Source organism: Hyperolius riggenbachi, chromosome 10, assembly GCF_040937935.1.
Source record: "Hyperolius riggenbachi isolate aHypRig1 chromosome 10, aHypRig1.pri, whole genome shotgun sequence".
Classification (NCBI taxonomy): Eukaryota; Metazoa; Chordata; class Amphibia; order Anura; family Hyperoliidae; genus Hyperolius; species Hyperolius riggenbachi.
In genome coordinates, this window is record NC_090655.1 from 236,758,031 (window position 1) to 236,770,378 (window position 12,348).

The following is a 12,348-nucleotide window of genomic DNA, read 5'->3' on the forward strand; positions in this document are numbered from 1 at the left end:
GTTCCTCTTTAAAACCACACACCAGATTCATCCACATGTGCTAGTGGCCTAGAGGAAGCATAAGGCGGTAAAATTACCGTAGGCTGCACATCCCTCTGCAACCCCTGACGTTTGCTATGTGACTACCTTTGTTTCATATGTACAATCTGTTGATGGAACTTTGAGTCCAATGCCAGGTACACACAATGAGATTTCCTGTCTGATTTCTGATCGATTTTTCCATTCACTTCTGTGGAAAATGTATCAGAAAATCGATTGGATATCACATTGGAACTGTCAGAAATAATCAATCTGACAGAAAATCTCATCGTGTGTATCTAGCATTATAAACACACCGTTGTTTTGTACCCAGCAGTGCTGTACCTTTTCTCTGTACTACATGCATTGATAACTAGTAGTTACACCTCTGTAACCATGCTCACTATCCAGGGTTTTAACAAACTAGCAATGGATACGTTACTAAAGAGAAGAGCCCCATTCCAACACTTACTACTATGAACCCTTTAGCAGTCCAAACGTCACATGCATAAGAACCTGCAACACAGACAGAAATAAGAACACTAACGTTGGTGAAATGGAAGCTAGCACCAAGCCAGGCTACCAAAACACAGTTTCCTCCTTCAAAATGGTTCGGACACTACCCCACACCAAACAAAGCAAGCAGACACTTCATGTATGAACAACGTCCTCTGATGAAGGTGTAAGCATGCCGAAACGCGGCATGATGCTGCAGGCACTGTGAAAGAGGACCCCACCCCAAAGGTCTGAGATCCATCTGCACATCCCTGCTACTGGCCACAGCATTGGGAACTGGAGAGAGGAGAGGAAGAAAGGGAATCCTCACAGCCCGGATGTTGGGCGATATGCTTTTATAGCATTTACATCTTGTAAGTGCAGTTCTTACTCTTTTTATCAGTAATAAAACGTTAATGCACCATAAAGTGCTCCTGTTTTATCTTGTACTTTATGTATGCAACCTAAGGGGGACGCCCATCTGCTGGCAGAAAAAAGTATTACGTGCATAAGGCAAGAACGAAAAAGACAAGGGACTGATGTACTAAGGATCTGTAGGAATGCAGTAACCTACAAAACAATTACCAGTGCTTTACTGGGCGCTTGATCCACCATGCCAAACTTATAGAGGAACTGTAGTGAAAAGGGGGTGGGGGGAACCAATACATTGTAAAGTGAGAAGTAACAAAATAGAAGAGAGATCAAGAAATTATTGATATTTACCATGTAATTTGTTCATGTTGTTTGACCCACATTTAGCCTCCACATCATCATCTTTACTACTGGCAGACATAAAAAAACAGACAGCACCAACTGTCATTATCTATACCCACACACCCCTAACCATGTGATAGGCTAAAAGGTTATTTTCCCACATTGCAACAAGGCTCCCACAGTGTGATGTCAGGTCCTGACATCACAGTGTGGGAGGGATTTCACCACAATATCAGCCATAAGGATCCTCCTGATGACCTATTAGAGAAAAGGTACAGATTAATCATGGGAAAAAGGGTGTTCGCTACCAATTGGGATGAGGTTCAATCTTTGGTTACAGTTCCTCTTTAAATGTTTTCTCACATCAGAGCAACTTTGGGTACCTGGAATTTTATGATTTTTGTACTGCCTCCACAGCCCTGCATGTGAGTAAGTACAATAACACATACGCACTGCTCATTATCTGATACAGTTCACAACCACAGAGCAGGAGATCAGCAAAATATTGGCAGCGCTCGTAATCAGGCTGCAACTGAAATGAGCCCCCCAGGGACTTAAATACATCCTGTTTATCAAACACAGAGCAGGTGATGTCCATACTGCTGAACATGTTGTGTGTGATCAGTCACAGGAGTCCTAAGAGTAGTCTGCAGGACAAAGGAGAAACTTGGAACAAATATAAACTTCTCACGAAACTACAAACAGGCAACTACTGTAAAATGCTGGTGGAGATTTGATCCCACTCTTTACTCAAAGATGACCATGGCCGTTCTCCAGGTGAAAAATAATATTCCAGTAAACTAGCCATGATGATAAAAAGTAGATAAGATCTAAAAAGGTGAGTATTCCCTTAATGCCTCATAAAATAAAGTATCAGGCAAAGGTCAAAATGTATGATTCTAATTGTAAGGTTTATTTTTTTTTTTAATGGGATTAAACTCTCTTTTTAAATAAAAATACAAATTCTACATTGAGTAAAATGTATATAAATCATTGCCTCCAACATCCGCCCCATCCCCCCCCCCAAAAAAAAATATTACTAGACAGCCAGGAGAATGTACTTATTTGAACCTGCAGTCCCTTATTTGGGAAGCCGAGAAAGAGGAAGACCTGATGAATATAAAGGAAGGTATTTACCATGGTGCCAGGCTTCGGACACAGGAAAAGGTATTATAGGTACAGTACATTTATTGGGAGGGTGCCAAAAATGTATTTTTTTATTCATCATGTGTAAAGTTTAATCCCGCATGAAATAAAAAATAAGAATGTGGCATGACTGAAAAAGAACAGCAATGATCTTCCAAAGGGAATTGGATCAGAAGCTCCAGCTCATGGCTTACTGTGTAGGAGACCAAGAGACACTATATGATAGCAGGGAAACAAGAAAAGCATGGCACAGGTCCTCCTGCATTACATTTATTAGGAACCCTGGAAGGACACAAACTCCTAGGTGCTATAAGAACAGGTGGGTGGCCAGTTAAAGTGAACCTAAAAACCAATGAAAGAAAATGAGTTTCACTTACCTGGAGCTTCGACCAGCTGCGCTGTGCCCTTGCCGGTCCTCTACAATCCTGTTCTCCCGCCACGGCTAAGTTTCGTTTTTGAGCAGGACTTTATTGCAGACAATGACAACAACAAATAACATTTGTAAAGCGCTTTTCTCCCATGGGACTCAAAGCGCATAAGCATGGCTCCGACCATCGTGGTACAGAGGAAGAATTTTATAAGTCCAGAAATGCCAGGCTAAACAGGTGGCTTTTCAGTCTGGATTTGAATAGCTCCATGGATGGTGCTGTCTTTACTGGGTGTGGCAGGAAGTGTCAAAAAGTAGGGGCAGCATGACAGAAGGCTCTATCACCAGATTTTTGAGGTGCACTCTGGGAGTGACCAAGTTTATAGAACTTGCTGATCTGAGGTTGTGAGAGGTGTGGTGCAGCTTCAGCAGGTCCTTCATGTATCCAGGGCCCAGATTGTGCAGGGATTTGAATGTCAGCAGTCCAATCTTGAAGAGTATTCTCCATTCTACTGGTAGCCAGTGCAGTGAGCGAAGGATCGGTGTAATGTGACAGTGGCGAGGCTGGTTTGTTAGCAATCTGGCAGCAGCATTCTGCACTAATTGCAGGCGACGCAGGAATGCGAATGAAGCTATGCATGGCGAGGGCCGCACAGGCGCAGTGCCCTGCTGACCCACAGTCGGTGAAAAACGAAACTTAGCCGCGGCGGGAGAACGGAGGATCAGAGGAGGACCGGCGAGGGCACAGGACGGCTGCGGGGACTGGTAGAAGCCCCAGGTAAGTGAAACTAATTTTCTTGTATTGGCTTAGGTTCACTTTAACACTGCCACGAAAATCAACCTGGCAGTTGGGGTATTGCAAACCATGTAATCCCTACCATAGTAATAATGCCCTATCATATCAATATTATGCATTTATATAGCACTGACATCTGCAGCACTTTACAGGGTACATAGTCATGTCACTGACTGTCATCAGAGGAGCTCACTTCTAATCCCTACCATAGTCATAGTCTAATGATCTACCATATTATTATTATGCATTTATATAGCACTGACATCTTCTGCAGCACTTTACAGGGTACATAGTAATGTCACTGACTGTCGTCAGAGGAGCTCAAAATCTAATTCTACCACAGTCGTCTAATAGCCCACCATATTATTATTTATTTAGCACTGACACAATCTGCAGTATTTTATACAGTGCATAGTCATGTTACTGATAGAGATGGCCCGAATGGTTCGCCGGCGAATGGTTCCCAGCAAACTTCCGTGGTTCGCGATCGCGGCAAACCGGGAACTTTTCAGGAAGTTCGGTTCGCCCCATAGTGCATCATTAGGGTCAACTTTGACCCTCTACATCACAGTCAGTAGACACATTGTAGCCAATTAGGCTACACTCCCTCCTGGAGCCCCACCCAACCCCCTTATAAAAGGCAGACATCGTCACTCATGTGCCTGCAGTAATTAGTGAAGGGATAGCTGCTGCAGACTCTAATAGGGAAAGCTTAGTTAGGCTCTTGTAGGCTTGTTAGCTAGCTCCTGGCTGATTGTTATTGCTAACAAAGCACCCCTCAGCAGCTCTTTTGAGAGCTAATCTTGTTCTTGTGATATATATATATATATATATATATATATATATATTTATTTATTGTATTTATAAAGCGCCAACATATTACGCAGCGCTGAACATTAATTTAGGTTACAGACAATATTTAGGGGTGACATACAGCAATGACAAAACAGGAATACAAGAAAACCAGATCACACAGCACAGTATGAGTACAAGGTAATGCTTAGTCAGTCACTGGATGGAGCATGGAGATTAGGCAAGTTATGTTCACTCAGATGCATAGCATGGGTGCACAGTAATGGAGGTGCCAGATCAGGTAGGACACAAAAGGAGGAGGACCCTGCCCAAAGGCTTACAATCTAGAGGGAGAGGTAAGGACATGAATGGTAGGGGACCAGAGTTCAGCTGTAGGTTTAGAGCACTTGTGAGGGGTAGTAGGCCAGAGTGAAAAGGTGAGTTTTGAGGGCTTTCTTGAAGATGTTGAAGGAGGGGGCTGCCCTAATGGGTGGAGGTAGGGAGTTCCATAGTGTTGAAGCAGCTCTTGAGAAGTCCTGGAGGCGTGCATGGGACTGGGTGATGCGGGGGGCGGTTAGGCGAAGTTCATTGGAAGAGCGGAGTGAGCGGCTAGGTGTGTACCTCTGAGTAAGATCGGAAATGTAGGTTGGACAGGTTTTGTGGACAGATTTGTAGGTCAGACACAGTATCTTGAATCTGATTCTGGACTGGATAGGAAGCCAGTGGAGGGATTCTAGGAGGGGATCTGCCGTGGTGGAGCGATGGGAGCAGTGGATAATTCTGGCTGCCGCATTCATGATGGACTGCAGTGGGGCTGTTCGGGTCATAGGGAGACCAGACAGCAGGGCATTGCAGTAGTCAAGGCGGGAAATTATGAGGGCATGGATGAGGAGTTTGGTGGTGGCAGAGGTCAGGAAAGGGCGAATCTTACAGATGTTACGAAGGTGGAAGTTGCAGGACTTTGTGAGGTTTTGGATGTGGGAAGTGAAGGAGAGTGCGGAGTCCAGGGTGACACCCAGACAGCGGGCTTGAGAGGTAGGGCGAATGGTAGTGTGGTTAACAGTGACATGCATATCTGGGAGGTTCGTGGATGGCCGGGGTGGGAAGATCATAAATTCTGTTTTGTCTAGATTTAGTTTCAGGAACCTAGCAGACGGATAGACAGGAGGAGACCTTGTCCATGGTAGTGGTGGATATGTCAGGGGTGTGGAGGTAGATCTGGGTGTCATCTGCATACAGATGATAGTTAAAACCCATGGAGGAGATAACCTTGCCAATGGAGGATATGTATAGGGTGAACAGTAGGGGGCCAAGGACTGAACCTTGGGGGACTCCCACCGAGAGGTGGTTGGGGGTGGACGAGGACTCATTGAAGGTGGTCGTGAAGGAGCGGTTGGAGAGGTAGGATGAAAGCCAGGACAGGGCGAGATCGTGAATGCCCAAGGACTGGAGGGACTGGAGGAGTAGGGGATGATCTACTGTGTCAAAAGCTGCTGACAGGTCAAGGAGGAGGATATATATATATATTTTTTTTTTTGGTGGCCCTCTTGCATTATATACAGCCCTGTCAGTCAGTGTCACTGTGCCTGTCTGTGTGTGACTGGTGCACATGTAATACCCATCCCTGCATATGCCTACTACCTGTTGTTCAGGTTGTTGCTTCATTGTGGACAGACCAAATTTGATCAGCTGGACAGTCACTGTTGTTCTATCATTGAGCTACCACAGTCCGGCGACCATATGGGGTTGAATACTGCCACGGCCTGCACTCTGGCCATGGTGCGCAGTAGTCAAGCACGGCCGTCACTACACAAACAGCTGTTTGCGGTGCGTTACACAGTGAGTTTGGTGTGTCAGTGTGACGCAGTACTCTTAATTACACTCCCTGATTGATGTATACACATGCAAGATGTTTTAAAGCACTTTAGGCCTGCAATTTAGCATTCAATGTGATTTTGGCCCTTAAACCGCTGCTTTGCGTCAAAACCAGATTTTTCCCCGGGACTTTTGGAGTCTATTCCACTCCGCCACGCCCCCCTATAGGTGTTAGACCCCTTGCAACATCTTTTCCATGACTTTTGTGGCCAGCATACATTTTTCTAGTTTTCCAAGTTTGCCTCCCCATTGAAGTCTATTGTGGTTTGCGAAAGTTCGCCTGAACCGAACTTTCGCAGGAGGTTCGAGAACTGAAAATCGGAGGTTCGCGAACCTCCCACACCGGTCCTCAAAGATCCTCTGTTCCCCCGTCACCAGCTAGTTTCATTTCCGGGCCACTGCGCCTGCGCAGGACGCTCTTGCAGACACCAACTCAAACAAGGATACGCATTGCCAGGGCTGCGCAGGCGCAGTGGCCCAACAAAAACAAAACCAGCTGCAGTGGGGAAAAGAGGATCGCTGAGGGCCAGCACGGATACACAACGGCAGCAGGGGGCTGGTAGAAGCCCCAGGTAATCTCTTTAATGTAGCATATGTCAAACTTGAGTATGACTGGGCCACAAGCAAATATCACTGTTCCTCTTGGATTTCAAAAAGAAATACACTGAAAAGAGCCTACAGAATAATCATAGCCCTAACTGTGGTGCAGGTTCAGGGGCCCTGGACAGCACGGCCTGCACGGGACTATGTCCGCCTCTGCATCATATCTTATTCCCCAAGAAGTAAAAGTTACCTCTACTGCCTCTAAAAGCCAAAGGGCGTTGGCTGCAACTCCTATCTTCATCCACAAGGTGGCTACAAAGCTTCTAATGAATGGAACGCATAGATAGGAAGTTATTAAACCACAGACCGGAAGTCATTGAACCACTGTCACTGGGCGGAAATTCATGATCTGAATTGAAGAACGAGGCAGATATGGAGGAGCCATTGTAGGGACTGGCAGCAGAGGAGGTACAGTAATAACGAGATTGTTTCATATAGATGATTGTTTATGATTATTATGCCGGTGTAGTGAAAAATTTTGCTACCCATCATATTTTGCAACTTGCCATAGAGGACAGTGTATGACTGTGTAGGCGTGGCTTCTCTCTGTTAACACGCCTGTAATTTTTTGCAACCACAGATCCCATTGGGCTAGAAGAGGGATTGTTCCCTCCAGGGGGGGTTATTAGTTGAGAAAGAGGGGGGGGGGGGTTGTTCCCTGGGGGGGGGGGGGGGTATTAGTTGAGGAAGAGGGGGGATTGTTCCCTCCAGGGGGGGTTATTAGTTGAGCAAGAGGGGAGGGTTCTGTGTGAGAGTAGGGTTTGGTTGGGTTGCATTTTCTGATACAGTTAGGTTAAAGTCAATGGTTAGGTTGCACTTTCTGATAGCTATACGTATAAATAAATGCAACCGGTTGCAAAATCTGATAAAGTTGCAAAAAATTTCACCACACCGGGAACCCTCTGTGTCCCCTCCCCCATCACCAGCTACATCGCACAGCACATTTATCACAGCTGACTGACAATGATAACCTGCCAGACCTTCTGTAGCTTCCTTGTTTCATCCAATCTGCCATGACAGTTTTTAAATTATAGCGGAACTGAGTTTCACTTACCTGGGGCTTCTTCCAGCCCCCTGCAGCCGCCCTGTGCGCGCGAAGTTACGAAATGATCCCCCGGTCCCCTGCCGCTGCTCACTTTTCTTCTCGCTGACTTACAAGTCGCCGTCCACTGCGCCTGTTGTTGCAGGATTTATATTTTTATTAGATCTCTATTAATTATACTACACCAGATCGGGCTCCCGGTGTCCCTGGGTTTTTTCTTTAGCATGATCTACCATGTTATTGATTTGCACAACAGATATGATCCCCACTTGGCTACCCAATCTCAGCAGGCATAACCATTACCTCCGAGAAAGACTGAGGACAAATCAGAGATTTCTCATTTTTGTGTAAAGGAGTTATGGTGCCCATACATGCTACAACTTTTTTAATTTTTTTTTATTAGATAATTTCCATCGATTATTCCGTTAGATCGAATATAAAGATTTTTCGGTACTTGTGTATTATCCCGTCTAGCAGAACGGGCTCGGCCGTTAGACAGGCTGGAAAAGTGTGCACTGTGCTTCTTACTTTCAATGATTTTTTATTGAAAAAATTTTGTCATTACAAGTGCAACAAAGATGATTATAAGTAGCAGATTACTATGCTTTCCATAAAATAGCAAAACCCTTACTAAGAGCAGGATAAAACTAATACATGTAACAATGTTCTATAACTTTAACATTCAGGCTATAGACTTACACTAAGTTTGCAGAACTAATGTGTCTGATAATAACGGTTTTTGAACAGTTAGAACATCTAGAACATCTAAAGGTTTTGAGTGGTGGAGAATGCAGCATCTAAATGACAAGGTAACTTTACCTGTGGTGTGGGTTGGAACAGGAAGTAGATGAGGTGGGGGGTAAAAGTTGTCTTACTGAATAGCCCTTATGCGGACTATGCTTCAGCACCAGACCATGTCTCTGTCATAGACATGGGCGTGCTGTTTCCAGATAGGCCTGCCAAGCCAGAGGAGAGGGTAGGGGGTGGGAGGAGTTGATTGGTGACTTTAGGATCTATTTGCGTGAGTGTTAACTTACTTTAGTTTAGTTTATGTGGCTCAAAGGGCTGTGTATGGCTTCTATGGGTCACCGGTTGGGGTACAAAATTTTTCCCAGTCTTTGTTTAAGTGGTCTGGGGTTCTTCCAGGGAAATGGCGTCTTAGGAATAAGGATTCCATATGAAGGTTGAAGACCACTAAATTTTTTAATTGAGTGAGGGATGGGATATGATCACTCTTCCAAGCGGTTAGAAGGAGTTGACGAGCTGCACTGATTACATGGGTGATCCTGGCCCTGTATTGCGTCTGGAAATTGTCTAAGCCGATTAGGAATAGCCCTAAAAGGGGGTTTATATTTACCTGGGTCTGTACTATGTACGATATAATTTGGAATATTAGAGCCCAGAATGGCTGGATTTTGGGGCAGGTCCATAGGATATGGAGAAGGGAGCCCTCTTGACGACAAGATCTCCAGCATAGTGAGGATGAAGAGGGGACACATCTGGCCATTGTTTTGGGAGTGAGGTACCAGTTGTAGATGATTTTTTTTTTTTTTTTTTTTTTTTGTCGTTTCAACGTGTGTGATACATCTTGTGTGTTTTTTTTTTTTTGCTCTAGTAACGCTTTTTGTATTACGTTGGTGATTTTAAGAGTTTTCCCATATAGTTGCAGAATTAGACATAGGGTCTACAGAATTGCTATTGATAAATTTGTACCAGAATGATATGTTACCTGCTGAGCTCTTAGTGAGTGTCGGGGGGGAAAGTGTTTCCCATATTTCAGTAGGAAGATTAATAAGTTTTATGGGATTTGTTTTGTGGAGATGGGAGATTTGGAGGTAGGTGTAGAGGTCTTGATTTTTTAGTTTATATTTCCATTTAAGAAAGTCGAAGGTAATTAAAGCAGATTGATGTAGTAGGTCATTTACTAGGCGAATGCCAACCTCAATCCAGTTCTTCAGATTGATCTGGGGGATAAGCGATTTTAGTAATGATACTGGGATATCGTGTGCTTTAGTGGTTTTGGAGGATGTGGGGATTTTAATTAAACTTTTCCATGCTGTAATAGTTGCCTGAATGGACGGGTGGGTGGATTTCTGAGGGGTTTGTGAGGCCCATGTGAGGTATAGGAGGTGCACTGTGCTTCTTGAGCAGCTGATTCACCACAGATCAGCTGCCCCGTTCCACACAGCTTTCCTCACTGCGTTGTGTTGGCTTTTCCATCAGCGATCAGACCGCAGAACAATAGAGAGCAATAATGAAGGAGGCATGAAGCCTTCCCAGCCTGAAGGAAGGGAATTACAAGTGATTCTAGTGGCATACCAACTCTGCCTAATCACATTACAGGGAAGAGGACTTGCTGAGCACCAGCACAAGGTGATCTACCTCACACCCCCTGCTATGTACAGCGCTGTGCCCTGCAGAAATCTGCCCGCTATCATACAGCTTGTCTATAAAAGGGTCTCGCCCCTAATCACAGCCCACCAGTGGAGAGCTTACCTAAGTGGGGATCAGCGGCTGCTGTCTATGGAGCGGAGGTCACTGCATTCAGTGTGCTGTACAGCCCCTCTACTCACATCTTACACAGACAAGTGCTGTGACTTCGGGACGGGCAACAACACTGCACAGTGAGGAAAGCTGAATGGAACGGAGCAGCTGATCTGTGGTGAATCAGCTGCTCAAGAAGCACAGTGCACACTTTTCCAGCCTGTCTAACTGCCGAGCCCGTTCTGCTAGACGGGATAATACACAAGTAATACACAACATGTCCAATCAGATTTTTATAGAAAAGACGGGATAATCGTTCGATTTGCTAGATCGAAAAAAAAGATTATTTTTGACATTTATTCTATTCAATCGTTTTGGTCGAATAAACTGGAAAATCAAATGTTTTACCATTGTACCATGTAAGGGCACCATTAGTAATAAAGGTTATTATTATTATTGTTTATTAGATTTATATAGCGCCAACATATTATGCAGCGCTGTACAATAAATAGGGTTACAGACAATGATAACAGGGGTGACAGAACAATACAGGTAATAGACAATAGATACAACAATACAGGTAATAGCAAAAAGATACACAACACAATGCAGACAGTAGTACAATGCCAGATCATAAACTGGAGTGGTAGTGTTAAAAATTACAAGTTCCAAATTCTGGGTAAAGTGCACACAGTTAAGTATGATACACAAGAGGAGAGGGCCCTGCCAAAGGCTTACAATCTAGAGTGAGGGGTTGTTGACACAAAAGGAGGGGGTGCAGCAAGAAGTTATTGGCAGAAAGGATTAGGGCAGTGTTGAGTTGATGTAGGCCTCCTTGAAGAAGTGAGCTTTGAGTGCTTTTTTGAAGGTGTTGAAGGTGGGAGCAAGCCTGATGGGCAGTGGGAGAGAGTTCCACAGGATGGGGGCAGCTCTAGTGAAGTCCTGCAGTCGTGCATGGGAGTGCGAGATGCTTGGGGTGGTTAAGAGGAGGTTGTTGGAGGAGCGAAGTGGGAGGCCAGGTGTATATCTGCTGACCAGGTCAGAGATGTAGGTTGGGCAGGACTTGTGTATGGATTTGTAGGCCACACATAGGATCTTGAAGCTAATTCTGAAGTGAATTGGAAGCCAATGAGGGGATTTGCGTAGGGGAGTCGTGGAGACAGAGCGGTGGGAGGAGTAGATGATGGATTGTAGAGGGCTATGCGGTTTTGAGGGAGGCCTGACAGGAGGGAGTTGCAGTAGTCCAGGCGGGAGATGATGAGGGCATGGACAAGGAGTTTGGCAGTGTCTGGGGTCAGGAAAGGCCGGATCTTGGAGATGTTGCGTAAGTGGAAATAGCAGGCCCTAGCTACGGTTTGGATGTGGGAGGTGAAGGAGAGGGCCGAGTCCAGGGTGACACCCAGGCAGCGGGCTTGTGTGGTTGGATGAATGATTGTGCCATTGGCAGTGACGTAGAAGTCAGTGGGGGGTGAGGCAGCACGGGGCGGAAAGATTAGAAATTCAGTCTTATCCAGGTTTAATTTTAGGAACCTGGCAGACATCCAGGATGAAATAGCCGAGAGGCCAGAGGATACCTTCTCCATGGTGGTGGTGGAGAGGTCAGTGGTATGGAGGTAAATCTGGGTGTCATCTGCATATAGGTGATAGTTGAAGCCCAGAGAGGAGATGAGTTTTCCGATGGAGGCGGTGTAAATGGAGGACAGCAGGGGACCAAGAACAGAGCCTTGGAGGACCCCAACTGAAAGTGGGATGGAGGTTGAGGAGGAACCATTGAAGGAGGTCTTGAAGGAGCGATTTGAGAGGTAGGAGGAGAACCATGCTAGGGCAAGGTCTTGATTACCCACAGATTGCAAGGACTGGAGTAGCAGGGAGTAATCAACAGTGTTGAATGCTGATGAGAGGTCTAGGAGAAGGATAGTGTATTTTCCTTCGGCCTTGGCAAGCGTGAGGTCACTGACGACCTTGGTGAGGGCAGTCCCGGTGGAGTGGGCTGGCCGAAATCCTGATTGTAGGGGG

At 45.4% G+C, this 12,348-nt stretch overlaps 1 protein-coding gene across 1 annotated transcript in view; it reads left to right on the top strand.

The window, feature by feature from the left end:
* Window positions 1–7,141: 7,141 nt before the first annotated feature.
* Window positions 7,142–12,348, top strand: part of LOC137534930 (zinc finger protein 585A-like) — a 45,167-nt gene continuing 39,960 nt past the window's right edge. The window contains exon 1 of the mRNA XM_068256651.1: window positions 7,142–7,214. The gene's annotated coding sequence lies outside the window, so the exon portion shown is untranslated. The remainder of the gene's footprint in view (window positions 7,215–12,348) is intronic.